Here is a 16,534-nt window from a genome sequence, read left to right as displayed (position 1 = left end):
TCGCAAAGTTTCCCCATTCAAGCACCACATGTTATTGGTTCCATTGGCTGCTTGAGCTGCAGGTGCTTGCTTTTCTGCATAATAACCAAATATAACCACCGCCAAACCTGAATATACCACAAATGTCCTACAAATAATGGCAACTTCCACTAGAATGAAATCTGATCAAACATTTGTTAAGGGTTAATGACTCAATACTTACCTCAATGTATGAATGAATCTAAACTTACCAGAGGATCCAATGGGTGTTCAGAGGAATTGCATGATTTAAAGAAATGCATAAAGTAGTACACAAGCATTGCTGTCAGGTGGCAGCACCAGACATACAGGGTTAAGAAAAAAGGATTTGCGTTCATGTCGTTCTTTTTATGACCTCCGAACGTCTCAAAGCGCTTTCAAGCTAATAAGGTACTTTTGAAGTGCAGTCTTTGCTGCAGTATAGAACATAATGTCATAAGGAAAACAGAGTGCAAGAGAGCTGTTAGCAAGGATATAGCAAGTGGATATTAATAACAGGATTATATAAATTACATTACACATGCCATGCTGGGAAACAGTTGGAAGGAATCTCTATGTGAAGGAATCATATCACCATATTTCAATCCCCACTGCTCTTATGTTTAAACACAAAGCAGAGACAAAATAGGACAAAATATAGACACATCCAGTGATCAACTCCCTTCTGAGCACCAATTATTGCAGCAATATATTGAGCAGTATTAATGAAAGAATTTTTTTACAATTTAGTTTAGAAGGTTTTAAAGGGGAAGCAGAGGTTAAAAGGGAGGTTCAGTGATATAAATGATGGAAGATGCAAGAATGTTAGATAATGTACCTTGATTCGAGAAAACCTTTGATTAAAGGTTCAGATAAAAGGCCATTAAATAAGGTTTCATTATATATGATTGGTGGGCAAATTTTAAGGTATATAGTGAATTGGTAGTGTTCCCACAATCAGGGAATATAATTATCCTCTGCAAGAGGCTCAATGGGAAGCATTATCCCATTGCAATCCATGTTGGAACCATAGTTCATCACAATTTCTCTCAATGATTTTGATAACTGCATCAAAGGACAAATTTGCTATTTTTAAGATGCCACAAAGTAGCATACGAAGGGATATGGATGAAGTAAATCAGACACAATCTGATTAAGAAATAGAGAGTAAAGGAGCTTATGCATGACAGAATTGTAGAATGCTGTGTGCTGCACTTGCTCTGGGAAATTCTGTGTATGGGTATACCATGTAGCGTTACCTAGCAATGATTGCACGAGAGGAAACTGGGGCTCATAGTAGATAAAACATCAAACCCATCCAGCAGAATCATAAATTCATAGAGAAGGAAATGGGTTTCAGAATGTATTTCTTGAATAATGCAATATTAAATCAGCAACACAGTAGTTTTTAAAATGAACACAATTAGGCTGCCATCTCCAATGATGGCCCTCATTATCTTTAAGACCTTGGAGGAGTTCCAGAGAAGAGCAAACAGGATGCTTCTAAATGGGTTACATTAACTGAATACAATCACTAGGAACTTTGAAGGGAGCATGAACTTTAAGTACTGCCCACCTTTACCATTGAAATCAATGAGAGGTAAACTTTGGCAGACTTGAAAACAGGTATTTGGCCTGACCTTCCTAATTTCTCTCTAAGTGTTCTGTATCCAAATTAATCCTCCCCAACGCCCAATTCTTAGGAATCTATTAGTGTGCAGATGTTTCTAGAATTATAAAATGTTACTGGAATTTACCCACAATATTCACCACCCCTACCCCCTCCCCCCATGGACCTTTGCTGAATTCACTGTGTCCAGTGCAGCTCCTGTAGAGAACATTAACAAGTGATGGAGAATAATCATTAACTCTATTCAGCAGAGAGAAAATTTAAATATCGTATATAAATTGCCAAAACAGGTCAGCATTTGATGAAATAAAAATCTGCCTTGCATAATTTATTGCTCGTGCGTTTACTAAGTGTAAGACAATTCATATACTGATGTAATAGTGAATCATTTGGTACAAGATGGTAAGATGAATGGCACACATAGAGGACACAAATGAAATCATCTGCCATTGTGTGAATCAATCAGGGAACAACATATTCAAAATCCAGCACTGATTTCTGCAAATAGAAACTGCGAAAGTGTGTCAGGAAATGAATAGTGCCTAGTTACAGAGGGATGAGCCATATGAGAGAAGTAGATTAACAGAGAACTATGGACAGATGACTGGAATGACCAGGAGAGCTGATAAGCATGATGGCAAAAGCAGCGCAGCAGGGCGAAGTGTTGGGAATAAGAATGCCGTTGTCCATTTTTTGTTCCAACAATGTAGCCCGTTTTTGAATGCTAATTTTGCGTATCATTTTGCAGAGTATACAATCAGCTGAAACAAAATATGACATATTAACATTGAGGCTTAATATTTTATGGGTAGCCTCAAATTTAACACCTAGACCAGAGGTGAGCGCATGTAATCTAAGTAGACACATAAGTCAAATTATAACTGGCAGGAGGGACGGGAGCCTGAAGACCCACACCAAGGTTTAACAACAGCTTCTTCCCCACTGCTATCAGGTTCTTGAAACAACCAGAAAAATCTTAACACTATATATAACCTCAGGCTATATATTTTTTCTTCCTCAATCGTGCACTGGTGTTGAGATGTTTATTTAGTTGTTTATTCTGCACACGTTTAAATTACGTATAATTTATGTTAATTTTTTATGTTAACTAACATTTGTCCTCGTCATATAATGCACTGTGCTGCTGCTGCAAAAAGCTAATATCATTGCATTTATGCCCTGTGTATTTATGCCCATCACAACGATAAATTTGAACTTGAACAGATTACTGTGGCAATCCATTCACAGATTTAAGATCCAGGGTTCTAAAACAAGCAGAAGGTGAGGATTAAATGGCATTACCATCATTTTGTAGCCCCACCCAAGATGGACAACTCAGAAGCTGGAATAAAGATATTGCATCAATTAACTTGGCAAATTGGCCAGAGTTGGAAGTAAAGGCAGAGGACCTTTGGAAGTCCTGACCTGCTAAAAGAGCAATCTATAAGAGACTGGGAAGAAAATCTGCTCTTAATATGAACAGCACACATTCACCATTATCTGTCTAAATGACAGCTCTCAGCACATAAGATTACAGAGATGCCAAAGATTGCTTTTTGCAATCAAAAAGGCTAATGGATTTTGTTTGGCTCACTGAGGCTGGAAAACAAAGGGGACGGAGGTTTGCTTCACCCCGACAGAACATTTGTCAGATCACATCTAGATCACTGTACTTTGGGACAGCACTTCAGGAAGGGGGTATTTCCCCAGGAGGTTTGTGCAGATACATGATAAGCCAATATCTGGACTTAAAGTGTGAGGAAGAGCGTTTGCAAAAATTCAGTTTATAGTTCCAGGAGTCAGAAAAGCAAAGGGTGACTTAATCATTGTTTTTAAAATGACAAGGAGATTATCTAGGGTTAAGAGAGCTAAAATATTTTCTCTTATGTAGAAATGCAGGACAAGAGAGAAGAATATTGAAATTATATCTGAGCCATTTAGGAATAAAATCAGGGGGAATTTTTTGACATAGAAAGCAGTGAACATCTAGGACTGTCTTCTCAAAAACAGTTATGAATACTGGATTAATTGAGATAATTTGATTGTGTAACTGTTTTTCTTTAGGTAAGTAAAAGATCCTTAATGTGAAGAGTTAAGCTTTTCAGGCAGAAAGAAGCTGTATTCATGTTCAGTTTTTACTTCATAAAGTATGATGCTTGCCATTACTTAAGCATGAATGATCTTAAGGAAATTAAGTAGAAAGTTGTTGAAATGCTTTCAGAGTGTCAATGGAAAGCAAATCAAGAGATTAATTGTCCATCATCACAAATTTAAAAAAACAATTTTAATATAAAAAGAATCAAAACTGCTAGAAGCAAAGAAGTTGGGAATCCAAGAAGTATCATACTTACGGCAACACTCTCATATATGAAAAGCTATTTTATGAAGATAATGGCAAAGAAAGATCAAAACAAACAGTGGATGTAAATATTAAACAGCATAATCAGCATTGCTACTTTATTAAAATCCATGTATCATTCTAAAGGGCAGGGCTTGTGCATTACAATAAGAAAAACAATAATGTGTTTATATAGTACTCTTATGTGTGAAATAGACAGGAGCATGATCAAACTAAACCACATATGAAGATGTTGGAACGAATAACCAACAGGTTGTTAAAAGAGGTGGGCTTTAAGGTGTTTTTTTTTGTGTATGAGAGAATTAGAGAAGCAAAGAGATCTGGGGAGGAAGTTCCAAGGACTGGGGTCAGGACAGCTGAGGCCATGGTCTGGTCACTAATGTTGGAGCGATGAGAGAAGTATAATAAGCCAGAAGTTGGGGAGTGTGGATGTTTGAGGAAGTTGTAATACTAGAACAAATTACAATGATAGGAAAGGACAAGGGCCATGGTACAATAAAACCACAATAATGAAAAAAGAAGTTTTATCATGATAAAAAGTTCTCTCATTTAAAAGTTGAGGCTTACTGATTTTAATCAGTGATTTCTTATTTTTCCAAAGAAAGATTTTAATGCAATGTTTATTAAAAGCTTGAGAGTCATAAATTGGAAGTAACTGAGATAAGCATTAAAAACGCAGTAAGATTTTTATTTTGATAGTTACTTTTTTTTATTTAAAGGGCTGGAAACAGAAAGGACGCTTCTGGATCAGACAACAGAATAATTTGCTTTACACATCAAATGAACACCAGAAAACACTGAAATCTTAAATACTTAAATGCTGAAAAAGAAGTAGAAGGTCATCACAGTGTGTAAGCCAGTTGTGATGTTTCAGGCAGATGAAATTCAGCAGTAGGAGTGCTAAAGAAGAAGAGAAGACAGGTAAAATCAGGTAAATAGATATGGGGCAGTAGATAGAGAGAGTGGGGAGAAAGAATAGGAGAAATCTATACCTCATCTCTCTCCCATTTTCCCATTGGTTTATTTCTATTCAGTGAACCACCTGCTCAGTGAAATATCTTTAAAAAACTTTAAAACTTTATTTATACAGCAGTAAGTCTGTGCCGCTCATTTAAACCCATGCTAGTCTACCCGTTGTCTTTGGAATGTGGGAGGAAACTGGAGCACCCGGAGGAAACCCACACAGACACAGGGAGAACATACAAACTCCTTACAGACAGCGACGGGAATTGAACCCCAATTGCTGGCGCTGTAATAGCGTCACACTAACCGCTACGCTACCGTGCCGTCCTAATCTGTTTAGTGTTTCGCTCTAATGGGTATATAGTAGCATAGAGACTGAGTAAATGGACTAGTAATCCGGTAAACGGGATGAATGAATCTCATTATAGCTGCAGGAGACTTAACATTCAGTTAATTGAACATTGTAGAATAAAAGGATAGTTTTATTAACCATAATTGAAATAAAATCAATCTGGCTCACTTAACTGGGGGGCCGCTTCGTCAAGCACCTCTGCTCCTTCTGCAATACCAGCTGGGATCTCCCAGTGGCCAGCCATGTCAATTCCACTTCACATTCCCACATTGACAGGCCTGGCCAAACGACAATTAGAGGAGCAATACCTCATATTCTACCTGGGCAGCCTCCAACTTGGCAATCATGTACATTGAATTCTCAAACTTCTGGTAACTGCTCCCCCTCCGTCTCTTTTCTGCTTTTTTCCCTTTTTTTCCCTCCTCCTGATCCAACTGGCCCCCATCACCCCATGTTTCCCCCTCTTCCTCCCCTCTCTCCCTCTCCCCCTCCCCTCCTCCCTCTCCCCTCCCCCTCAGCCTCTTTCCCCCTCTCCCCTCCCTTTCTCCCTCTCCCTCTGAATCTCTCCCTCTCGTTCTCCCCCTCCCCCTTCTCCCCCTCTCCCCCCTCCCTCTCTGCGTCTCTCCCTCTCCCTATCACCCACACACTCCTCCCAGCAGCTCCCCTCCCACCTCCCTCCCTTTATTCCATGGTCCACCGTCCCCTCCTATCAGATTCTATCATCGTCAGCTCTTTGTCACTTCCACCTATCACCTCCCAGCTTCTGACACCATTGCCACCCTCATCTGCCTATCACCCCCTCACCTGGATCCACCTATCACCTGCTAGCTCTTGTTCCATCCCTACCCTCCATTTTTTTTGTACTGTCTACCTTCCCCCTTTCTTTCCAGTCCAGATGAAAGGTCTCGATCTGAAATGTCGACTGTTCATTTCCCTCCATAGATGCTGCCTGACCCGCTGAGTTCCTCCAGCGCTTTGTGATTACGTTGCTCCAGATTCCAGCAGCTGCAGTCTCTTGTGTCTCCCTCTCGCTCACTTAATTCCTTTATGAAAGGAAATCTGCCAGACTTCTCCAATCCCTGAAATAACCTAATCTGCCATTCAGTTGTATCAAACTGCTATGGCAAAACATAACAGGAATAAAATGGATGGTAACATCCTAAATGGTATCCCCAGACCAGCCAACCCTGTAAAGTCTGAAGCCTGCCTTGTGGGTGGTGAGTCCTTCTTCCTTATTTTGTCTCGCCACATTCGGTGGTGAGACCTCTTCATGTTTGGTGGGGGTAGGAGGGTGGTGGTGGGTACACAGAATATGGACTTCATGCGAAATCTGAGATGAACATAATCCAATTAATGTTGTGAAGCTTCCTAATACCTTTTTATCACTAGATGGATGAATTGTTAATTATTAAGTAGCAACAGCAGTACTAAGTGGGCACAAAGGCTCACTCGGCATCTGGAGCAGCGCATCAGCAGATTTCCCATGTGCAGCTGATAAAATAATAAATGAAGAGAAACAGCAAGATCAGTGTTCAGGGAAGCAGCAGATCAACCAATCCAAAGGCAGAGTAACTGTGTCAATATTTTTTCCTGTGCAATGAAATTGAGGTTGCAGGGGATGTTGGGTAAAGAAAGTGGGGAGTAATGTTTTGGTATAGTGTGATTAACATAAAATGAAAGGGTCATGAAAAATCATACATTCAAAAACAACTTTAAAGTGAAAGAGTTAACTGTTTAACATGTCAGAAGAAAATTGACCGATAGCTTGAGGACATGTGTAACAGGTGCAAGAAATGTCAGGCCTGTCACAGAATGAGTGTTGGTGACGTGACAGCCCATTCTATACCACCACCAGATTTTCTAATAAAGTTACAGCAGTGGAGCAAGAACAGGTCCAGAGAACTTCCTAGCCAGAAGACTTCTTTCTGGAGAATGGAACATTCTCTCTGTGCTTTGCAGAAAGTTAAAATATATAATGAAAAAAGTACATATTGTCATTTTAGTTCTGTAACAAAATGTAAAAATGTAAATATTCTAATTGACAATGAGAGTGAATGAAAGAGATGGAGACAGACAGATGCAGAGAAAGAGTGAGGCACATGCAGTCAAGTTGCAATGAGAGATAAGTTATCATTGCCTCGTTCCCTGAAACAGAAATGATTTGGAAGTTTGAGGCCAAACTGACCTCAACTCAAAATATTTTTATAGACCTGATGAATGCAGAGTTGCAAAATAGAGAATATAAGGCTGCCGTATTAAAAGTCCCCAAAATTCTCCAGTAATCCTGAAGCACGGGAACGCAAAACCTTGCTACCATCTCCTCATCTTCAGCTCCCCTGCTTAAATGGAGATGTTGAGACAATGGACCACCAGGAGGTTAGGATCTTGGCTGTAATGTACAGTGGGAGTTAAACTCTGGGCCAGAGAGGAAAAGATGTTGGTTTAGTTGTAAAATACTCCTAAATTAGGCTGCATTGTTTTGAATTCCAAGTGTCACTTGTGTGTAAACATTAGTCTACACAATTTTACAAAAACATTCCAAATGCTGAATACAAATTCAAGTGGGCCTAGAAATGGAAACACCAAAGGAAAAGAAAACTGTGGTTGTAACTCTAAAGAGATGGATTCAATTGAAGAGGAAACACTGGATCAATGTGTTTACACCCATCAGTATTCACATTATGATGGCAGCTTGGTTCCATGGTTAGTCTTCAGGCAATTTGGTTAGCCTCTCTGCAAGGTACAGACCACCAAAGTCATCCTGCCAAGTGGAATGAGTGCATTACTCAGTGATTACCCCCTACCAATGCAAAATAAAATCTACCCCACACTGTTGCAGTCCTGGAAAATCCCTGTGGATTCCAGAACATAATGCAACACAACTAACGGGCCAATCTTCATGAATTCAGCAATGAAATGGAAAATGAGGATCCTATACAAACCAGTTTCTTCTCAGCAATGCACAAATATGTGCTCCTGGCATTCAATACTACGTATGATGAGCACAAAAGCAAAAGATTTTGCCAGTCTTGAATAAATTATTTAATCATTTAAGGAAGTGCAAGAGTCATAACAATATAATTATGTAAAATCTTCAGAGAATTGGTTTAGTGAGAAAGTTTGTTATTTTTAAAGAGATATGTGCAGATGAATCATTTCCTCATTCAGCCATTGTGATAAACCTTGAACACATTCATATCATGTTCCTTTATCATTAGCTATCTTTGAAACACACTCCTTGTCTTGCTAATGCAACCACTTAAACTGGCAACCATGTGATGATAATGGTTCAAGGAACCAAGCTTCAGAATATGCTAATAAATTAAATTGCTTCTTAATCAGTTTCATGCTTGCTTCTGAATACATTGCAATTCCAATGATACCTGCAGTCTATAATTTATGCAGGAATTGATTTACATCATTTAAAACATTATCCATTTTCACAATCTGCTAGAATCCCAAATGAGCAAATATTCAAGAAAATCCCAATATTTTTAGTAATTGAGCTGATATAGCTGTCACTTTAACATCATTGTGAATTTATATTTTATCAAAGTTGTTCTTAAGGCACCTTCCTGCTGACTTTCACAGATCTTTGCACATTGAAGGCAACAATTGAGGGAATCAGCAGCCACTTGTAATGTTCAGAAAACCAGAGTAAAATGCAAATAATTTACAAATCATCTAAACAAGACCTTGAATTCAGCAGCTCTGTAGTGATCTCAGATTGACAGATATGTGAATACTTGAAAATATGATCTTGGTGTTTCCTAGTATAGAGAAAGTGTGATGACCAATGTTAGGGAATTGCATTTTGCACAAAAGAGTCAGCACTCTGAGTGGATGTCTGGATAGAATACTTGAGTCAAAAAAGCTTGATTGGTCAAGAGACAATGGCTTTCCCTGGTGTGAATTTATTTTGATGCAAAACATAACAGAAACTAAGTGATTATTCTCATTTATATCCTTTTGAGAAAGGGCAAATTGTGCTTAATTTGGCCTGCTGTCCAAACTCATTCCCCAAGCCCTCCCCATTACCTTTCTAACAAAGTATGGATGCGCTGTCAGGTGGTAAGGCCTTAGTGGAAAGTAGTTCTTAACCCATGTATTCCTGAGACCTTGCCACCATAGCATCTTTTACAGGAGGGGAGGCTAGAACAGAAGTTTTGTAAAAACTTTCCCTTGCGTCTTTATGACATTTAAAAACTATTAAAGTTAATTTAAATATTTTTAAAAATACACTGCAGTTGATGTATCAAAATTCTAAAAATATTAAAAATAATAAAATATTTAAAAATAATTGACAGAATGTTTCTTTTTCATCCTAATCTCCAACTCAGGATTCCTCATGCAAGTGATTCGGAATTGTGATTCCTAGCCAGGCCTGTCTGGCAGGCTTGGTCAGGGTAAGGTTGGAGATCCCAGTACCATCAGGCTCTGCTGCTGAAGTCTATTGGAGTGCAGTGACAGAGTGGAGCAACCAATGTACCAACACCTGTGACTTAGCCTTAGATTTGGAGAACATACTGGCCTGGGGGCAGCTGACTGCCAGTGGTTCTCGTCAGAGCCACCATCCACAGTCAGCCGAACCCAACAGAAAACTCATGATCTATTGGCATATAGCAATGCTGTCTCCACAAAGTGCTCCAAATCCAATGGCAGGAGCAAATTCAAAGTCGAGCTTATTGTCATATGCGCAAGTACAGATATGCACAGGTGCAATGAAAAACTTGTCGCAGCATCACATGCACATGGCATCACATACACAACATACACAAGAAAGACAAAAATTAAACATAAATTATACACAAATTTTACAAGAAGGAACATTAGAAAAATAAACAAAGTCCATTGTAGTGCAAAGTGGTCATAGTGTTGCTATACTGAGGTAGTGATTAGGGTTGTGCAGGTTGGTTCAAGAATCTAATAGTTGAAGAGAAGTAGCTGTTCTTGAACCTAATGGTGTGGGACTTCTGGCTTCTGTACCTCCTGCCTGATGGTAGCTCCGAGAAGATGGCATGGTGAGAGAGGGTGGTGAGGATCTTTGATGATGGATGTTACCTTCTCGAGGCAGTACCTCCTGTACATACTACAGATGGTGGGGAGAATTGTGCCCATGATGTATTGGGCAGGGTCCACTACTCTCTGCAGCTTCTTCCATTCCTGTGCTTTCAAATTGCTGTACCAGACCATGATGCAACCAGTCAGGATACTTTCAACAGTACATCTGAAGGAGTTTGTTAGAGTGTTCAGTGATATGCCAAACCTCCTTAACCTTCTAAGAAAGTAAAGACACTGGTGCACCTTCCTTGTGATTGCATCTAAGTACTGGGCCCCTGAACTGAGGCCCTAATTACACTCAGTCAGCCCTGTTGGACAGGCCCCTTCATTCACATGCCTGACACCAGACCACTGAAACAGTCACTTTATTCCAAGCTCTATCCCAGGAAGAGATTACTACACAGAGGAAAAGATTCAAAGTTCATGAGTTTCTGTTGTGCTCATAGCATCCTTGGGCAGATCTGACTTCCCCACTGGACTCCTGGGAATCCTTGGCCCAAGGCCGCTCAAAGTAGAGAAGGACTTTACGGGATGGAACTGAGAATCTTGAGGCCATCCATACATTCAGACTGCTCTGAAGCACATGCTGAAAGAAGTGTACCACCTCTAAACCTTACCCCCATCCTAGCAAGCACATCCTGCCTTACCTGTAGCAAAATCTGTAGGTCTCACATTGGCCTTATCAGTCACCTCAAAGCTCACAGCTCTGGAGTACCCGATCTGAAGGGACTACCTGAGAAGAGAATTTGGCAAAATCTATGTTTTGTGAACGAGTATTGCTTTGATGGGAGTTCTTAAATAAAAATATTGGAAGTTGCTGTTTTTATTATTTACAAATGTGATTTAAATCAGCTATGCCAGGGTGTATATTTGTGTTACAATGCAAATAGGAATCTTATTTGCAATATATAACTGATTCTTTTGCTCAATTTCTTATTACAGTTAATGAATGCATGCAAAGTAAGTCATTCCTTTTGAATTAGTGTACATGCATCTATTTTCAATGTGGATCACCAATATCAGTCACAGATTTTCCTCTTACTGCTACCTAGGTAACAATCTGTCTGAGTGCAGCAAAAAGGAAACTGGGGTGTTAATATCCTCCTGAACAGGAGTGGTCTGGGATTTTTTTTTATTATAAACGTTTATTAACTAAAAGCTCTACAAAAAGGACAACCAGTGTCAATACACTACATCTAATACAGAAAAGAAGAAACAACTAAGCAACTACATAACTACAGTGAGATAATGCGAACTAATACTTGCGAAACAAACACACAACACTTCAAATAAGAATCGCATTCATACTGTTCACGACACACGCAATCCTCTGAGGGGGCTTGGTCTGGGATTTCCCCCTACAGCAAGTATGGGCCCAATTTAAGCATTAATGAGGTGGGTGACACCAAACAATTTTTGCCTGCATCCCAACAGAGATGAATTTCCAGACATCTGGTGGTTGTGGCTTATGCTGGGATACTCTGTGGTTCTGATTGGGTCTTATATTTTAAATTTCCTTATGAGGTAGAAGGAGGCCATTCAGCCCATTGATCCTGTGCTGGCACACAGAGCAATCCCATTCGCACACCTATTTCTCCCATAAGCTATTGTCTCAAACATGCCCATCAAGTCCCCTCTGAATTTTTTACCACCAACCTACATCAGGGCTAATTTACAATAGCCAATTAACCTAATAACCAGCAACTATTTTGGCTGTGGGAGGAAACCCACATACCACAGGAAGAATGTGCAAACTTCACACAGGCAGTGGCAGAGGTCAGGATTTAGCCCAACCTCACTGAAGCTCAGACAACTGCACTATCTGCAGTGTCACTGGGCCATCCACAGGGAGTCAACCCAAAGTGCAAGGAGATAAAGCATTTAAGAGTATTCATACAAAGAACTCCTCTTCACAGGATGGTTTAAAGCCCATGGGGACTTTGGTTGTATCTCTCGAGCAGCAGGCCCCATTGCTGGTGGTCAGGAACGAGGTTGTGGGCCTTTCAAGATGACATCTTTGAGAGTGTTTCGGCTCAGTCACAGAACAGTGCCTTGCTGGGGGAGACTTCCATGGGTTGTGCATCCAAACCATGCAAGTTCTTTGTGGCAGGGAAATAAAATGCACGGTTCTTCTCACATAGGCAGTGCACCTGAAGTAATCTGCTCCTGTCAGGCACCCAGAGGATGATGGTAGTGTAGGAGAAGAAAGCCAGTCAACATTTCAACCAGCCGCAGGGAGAAATCCTTGGTTCATTTATTTCTTATGTCCACCAAAATATGCATCATTAAGAAGGTTTGGTGCATCCTTTACAGTGTGCAACTTAATTCAGAAAAGAATTAAGCCCTTGAAGAATATTAGTCTGGAAGCTGTCCAACAGTACCTGTCTTCATGCACAGAAGTAACTTTACAGAGGATAGATTGTATTTGCGATTACTTGTGCATGACTTTCCACCCATTGACCAACTGGTCTGAATACATCTGTGCCTGAATGTGGAGTGATGTCATGAGTCAGACACTTATGCTTCCTCCCTTACTGACATAAGTTGGACCAATGACCTTTGTTGAACACTCGCATGTAGATATTGCACTATGTAGCTGCAGTTATGTCTCTTTAAAGGGATATGCTGCTGACATTTGGAGAACTGTTGAGCAAACCAGTGAGTTGTAAATGCAAAGAAGGTTAGGGAGGGATGGATAGGAAAATAAGGAATATCTCTGAATGGGTGAGGCCAGGGTTGCCATGGGAATAACTTATTTTCTGTTCTTCCCAGTTCTGATGAAGGGTCTTTGACTTGAAACTTTAACTTTGTTTCTCTTTCCACAGATGCTGCCTGATCTGCTAATTGTTTCCATCATTTTCTATTTTATAATAAAGTGTATCCTTCCTGTTCATCTGACTTTCAGAAACTTCAGTTAGGACTGCTAAATATTCAATGTAAGTCATGGATAATGATTCCATTCTTCAATATGGGTATCCTTCAACATGACCAAAGTAAAGTACGTAGTCTCAGGCTGCCATCAACTATAAGAAACAGTCTGGAGTGGTCTGAACCCGACTTGCTGCTCAGACTGGTAGCCTGTGGTACTACCTGTTGGACCTACCATCATTGGAAGTGAAGGGTCCTCAGTGCTCAGCAGGCACTGTCCTACGTGAAATAATTAATGAAAAGGTAAAAGGCTGCTACAAAGCAGCAAATTTCACAACATATGTCCGTGATAATAAACCTGATTCTGATTCTGAATTGGAAATGCCTAAAATATACTAATGAATAATTAAAACAAAATAAAATGAAGTAAAATAAATTGATTATTTACTTTTCAAAAAGCATTAAAACACAAGAAAACAGGAGCAAGAGTAGGTTATCAGACCCTTCAAGTCTGCCCCACCATTCAATATGATCATGGCTGATCCACACTGGTGTCAACTCCTCTTCTGCGCCAGTTCCCCATAGCCCTCAATCTTCCACTCTTTCAAACAATTATCTACCTCTACCTTAAATACTTCTAATGACCTTGCTTCCACAACAGTCTGGGGTAGACAATCCCAGAGATTTGCCGACCTCTGCAAAAAGAAATTTCTACATGCCTCTGTCTTAAATGACTGGCCCCTTATCTTGTAACCATGTTGCCTCTTCTCATTCTTATCAAATGAATGGGGCTTGTCATTCCAATGATGGCCCTCCCTGCCATAAAGCTGAGGGCTGGATACAAAGTGCATCAAGACCCTTTCCTCCTCCCTTTAATGGTGAGTCCAACAGTGGAATGTGAGGTCAGAAATGCCGGCATTTCACTTCCAGCTTCCCTTGGAGTCTTGGAGCACCTTCGCTCTGTCCGCTGCAACAGCCGGGAATCCCGGTGGCCACCCACTTGAATTCCACATCCCACTCCCATACTGACATGTCTATCCATGGCCTCCTCTACTGTCACGTTGAGGCCAGGTGCAGGCTGGAGGAACAACACCTCATATTCCGCCTTGGGAGTCTCCAACCTGATGGCCTCAACATCGATTTCTCCAACTTCTGGTAACCCCACCCCTTCTTTCTCTTCCCCCCCCCCCCCCCAACTCCTTTGTCTTCCCTTATTCCTGTGGGTCCCTTCCACTGCCTTGATAACCTGCCCATCTCCTCTCCTCCCCTCCTCCATCCTTCATTCCATGGTCCACTGCCCTCTCCGACTGAATTCCTTCTTCTTCAGCCCTCTGCCTCTTCCACCCATCACCTCTCAGCTTATTACATCTTCTCCCCTTCCCCCACCCACTACCTTCCCTCTCTCACCCGGACTCACCCATCACCTGAACTCATCTACCCCCCTGCCTGCATGTACTTCTCCCCCTCCCCCCACCTCTTATTCTGGCTTCTGCCCTCTTACTTTCCAGTCCTGATGAAGGGTCTTGGCCCAAAACATTGACTGTTTATTTCCCTCCAATAGATGCCGCCTGACCTGCTGAGTTCCTCCAGGACTTTTTGTGTATTGCTCCGGATTCCTGCATCTGCAGAATTTCTTGTGTCTCCTTGGAGTCTTGTGCCTGGCGGAGTATGTGCAGAACTCCAGAAGCTGAAGACATCCAATCGACTGGCAGGTGGTGGTCAGCAAGATTCAGCCCAACATACAGTACTGCAGTTTTCTCACTTACCAGATTTAAGATGCAAAATCGCATCATTGTTAACTTGCTCAAACTTTACAAAGTTTGCATAAACTCTGATTCAGAGATCCAGACCACTTTCAATAAGTAAAACTCATACGCTAAAGATGTAACTTTCTTTAAGTGCTAATCTCTATGAGCCATTTTGGTGCCAAGTTATTAGGATTTCACTGACAGAATGGTTTGCTGAAATTGGAAACCAGACTGTTTAAAATAAAGATAATTTAAATCTTTGCATCAACAGATTGTGATGACGTGCTGATTAAATCATTCTCCTGTAGAATCGTTGCTGAAAATGATAAAAAAGCAATGAAGTATGAAGGACATAAATGTTAACGTGAAAATAGGACAATAAAGATATAGAACTGCCAAGATGACTGGGGGATAGAAATTACGGAGGAACTGTAATGATGAATTCTGTCAAAAATCAATTGTTCTTGAGATGACTGCTTGATTTAACCATCTGCTTAATGCATTACACATTTGCCCTAGCTCTGAACACAGAGGACTTGAAACTCACAAGGCCATAAAAATATGTGCTAAAATAGTATCAAGTGGGGGATCTGCACCTATCAGTCTCAATACTGGGAATGTGTTCTTTCTTTTTCAATCTTTTTATTAATTTTCAACTTAGTAAAAATAATATATATAACATTAGTAATTATACATATGGTGCAAAGAGATCAGGATAGCAAGCATAACAGTTAAAATATATAATCACAAGGAGTAAATCAAAAGTAATTTAGACCTCCCGTTCTCTTATTAAGTGAACAAATACAAAAGGAAAGATTGAAAAGAAATGAAATTTAATTATATGAAAGTAGAATCACCAAATCAAAAAAAAGTTGATAATAAACCAAAAAAAACCCCAAAACTTCAAAAAAAACTGGACTAATACGGGAATGTGTTCTTGAGGCTTAAGGAACTCTGATCGCAATGTGTTGGTCATTTGTGCACATTTAGAAGGTGTAATTTCAGGAGTCCCACACACCCGCTGAAATTAATCAGTACTGGTACGTGGCTACATCTTTTAAAGGGGAAGTGTCCATACAAACCAACCACCGGTAGAAGTAATTGTGCAGCTAAGGGACAGTGAACTACATTGCACAGGAACAAAACTAGGCACCCCATTGACTGACACTGACATGGGGACCTGGAAAGGAAGAAGTAGGAATTCCTATTCCAGGAAGTCACAATGGGATGAAGTGAAATGGCAGTGGGAGAAGGTGATCAGAGAGGTGAATGCCAGGCAAGGTACACTGAGGACCTGATCCCAGAAAAGATTTCATGACTGCATGCGTCTGTTCGAGTTCAGTGAGAACAGTCAAGAACACTACAAACTAACAATTGTGCTACTGAACTCACAGGGTTACCATTAATCCAACACTCAGACACAAGGTGCATTCCTTTCTGTCACTGGCTATTTGACCATTGCATGGAAATCATTCAGACAAATTCCAACATACTCACTAACAACCTAAAAGCTGAGTTATCTGAAGATTGTGAGTTCAGTAGCCAGTAGAGAATTA

At 40.4% G+C, this 16,534-nt stretch overlaps 1 long non-coding RNA gene across 1 annotated transcript in view; it reads left to right on the top strand.

Moving 5' to 3' along the window:
- LOC127572753 (uncharacterized) overlaps positions 1-15,246 on the top strand; it is a 41,176-nt gene extending 25,930 nt beyond the window's left edge. Inside the window, exon 2 of the long non-coding RNA XR_007956676.1 lies at positions 14,792-15,246. This is a non-coding gene — a long non-coding RNA (uncharacterized LOC127572753). The remainder of the gene's footprint in view (positions 1-14,791) is intronic.
- Positions 15,247-16,534: the final 1,288 nt, after the last annotated feature.

This window comes from Pristis pectinata, chromosome 7 (assembly GCF_009764475.1).
Source record: "Pristis pectinata isolate sPriPec2 chromosome 7, sPriPec2.1.pri, whole genome shotgun sequence".
Lineage (NCBI taxonomy): Eukaryota > Metazoa > Chordata > Chondrichthyes > Rhinopristiformes > Pristidae > Pristis > Pristis pectinata.
Note: the sequence above shows the minus strand (reverse complement) of the source record. Positions and strands in the feature narration are given on the sequence as shown.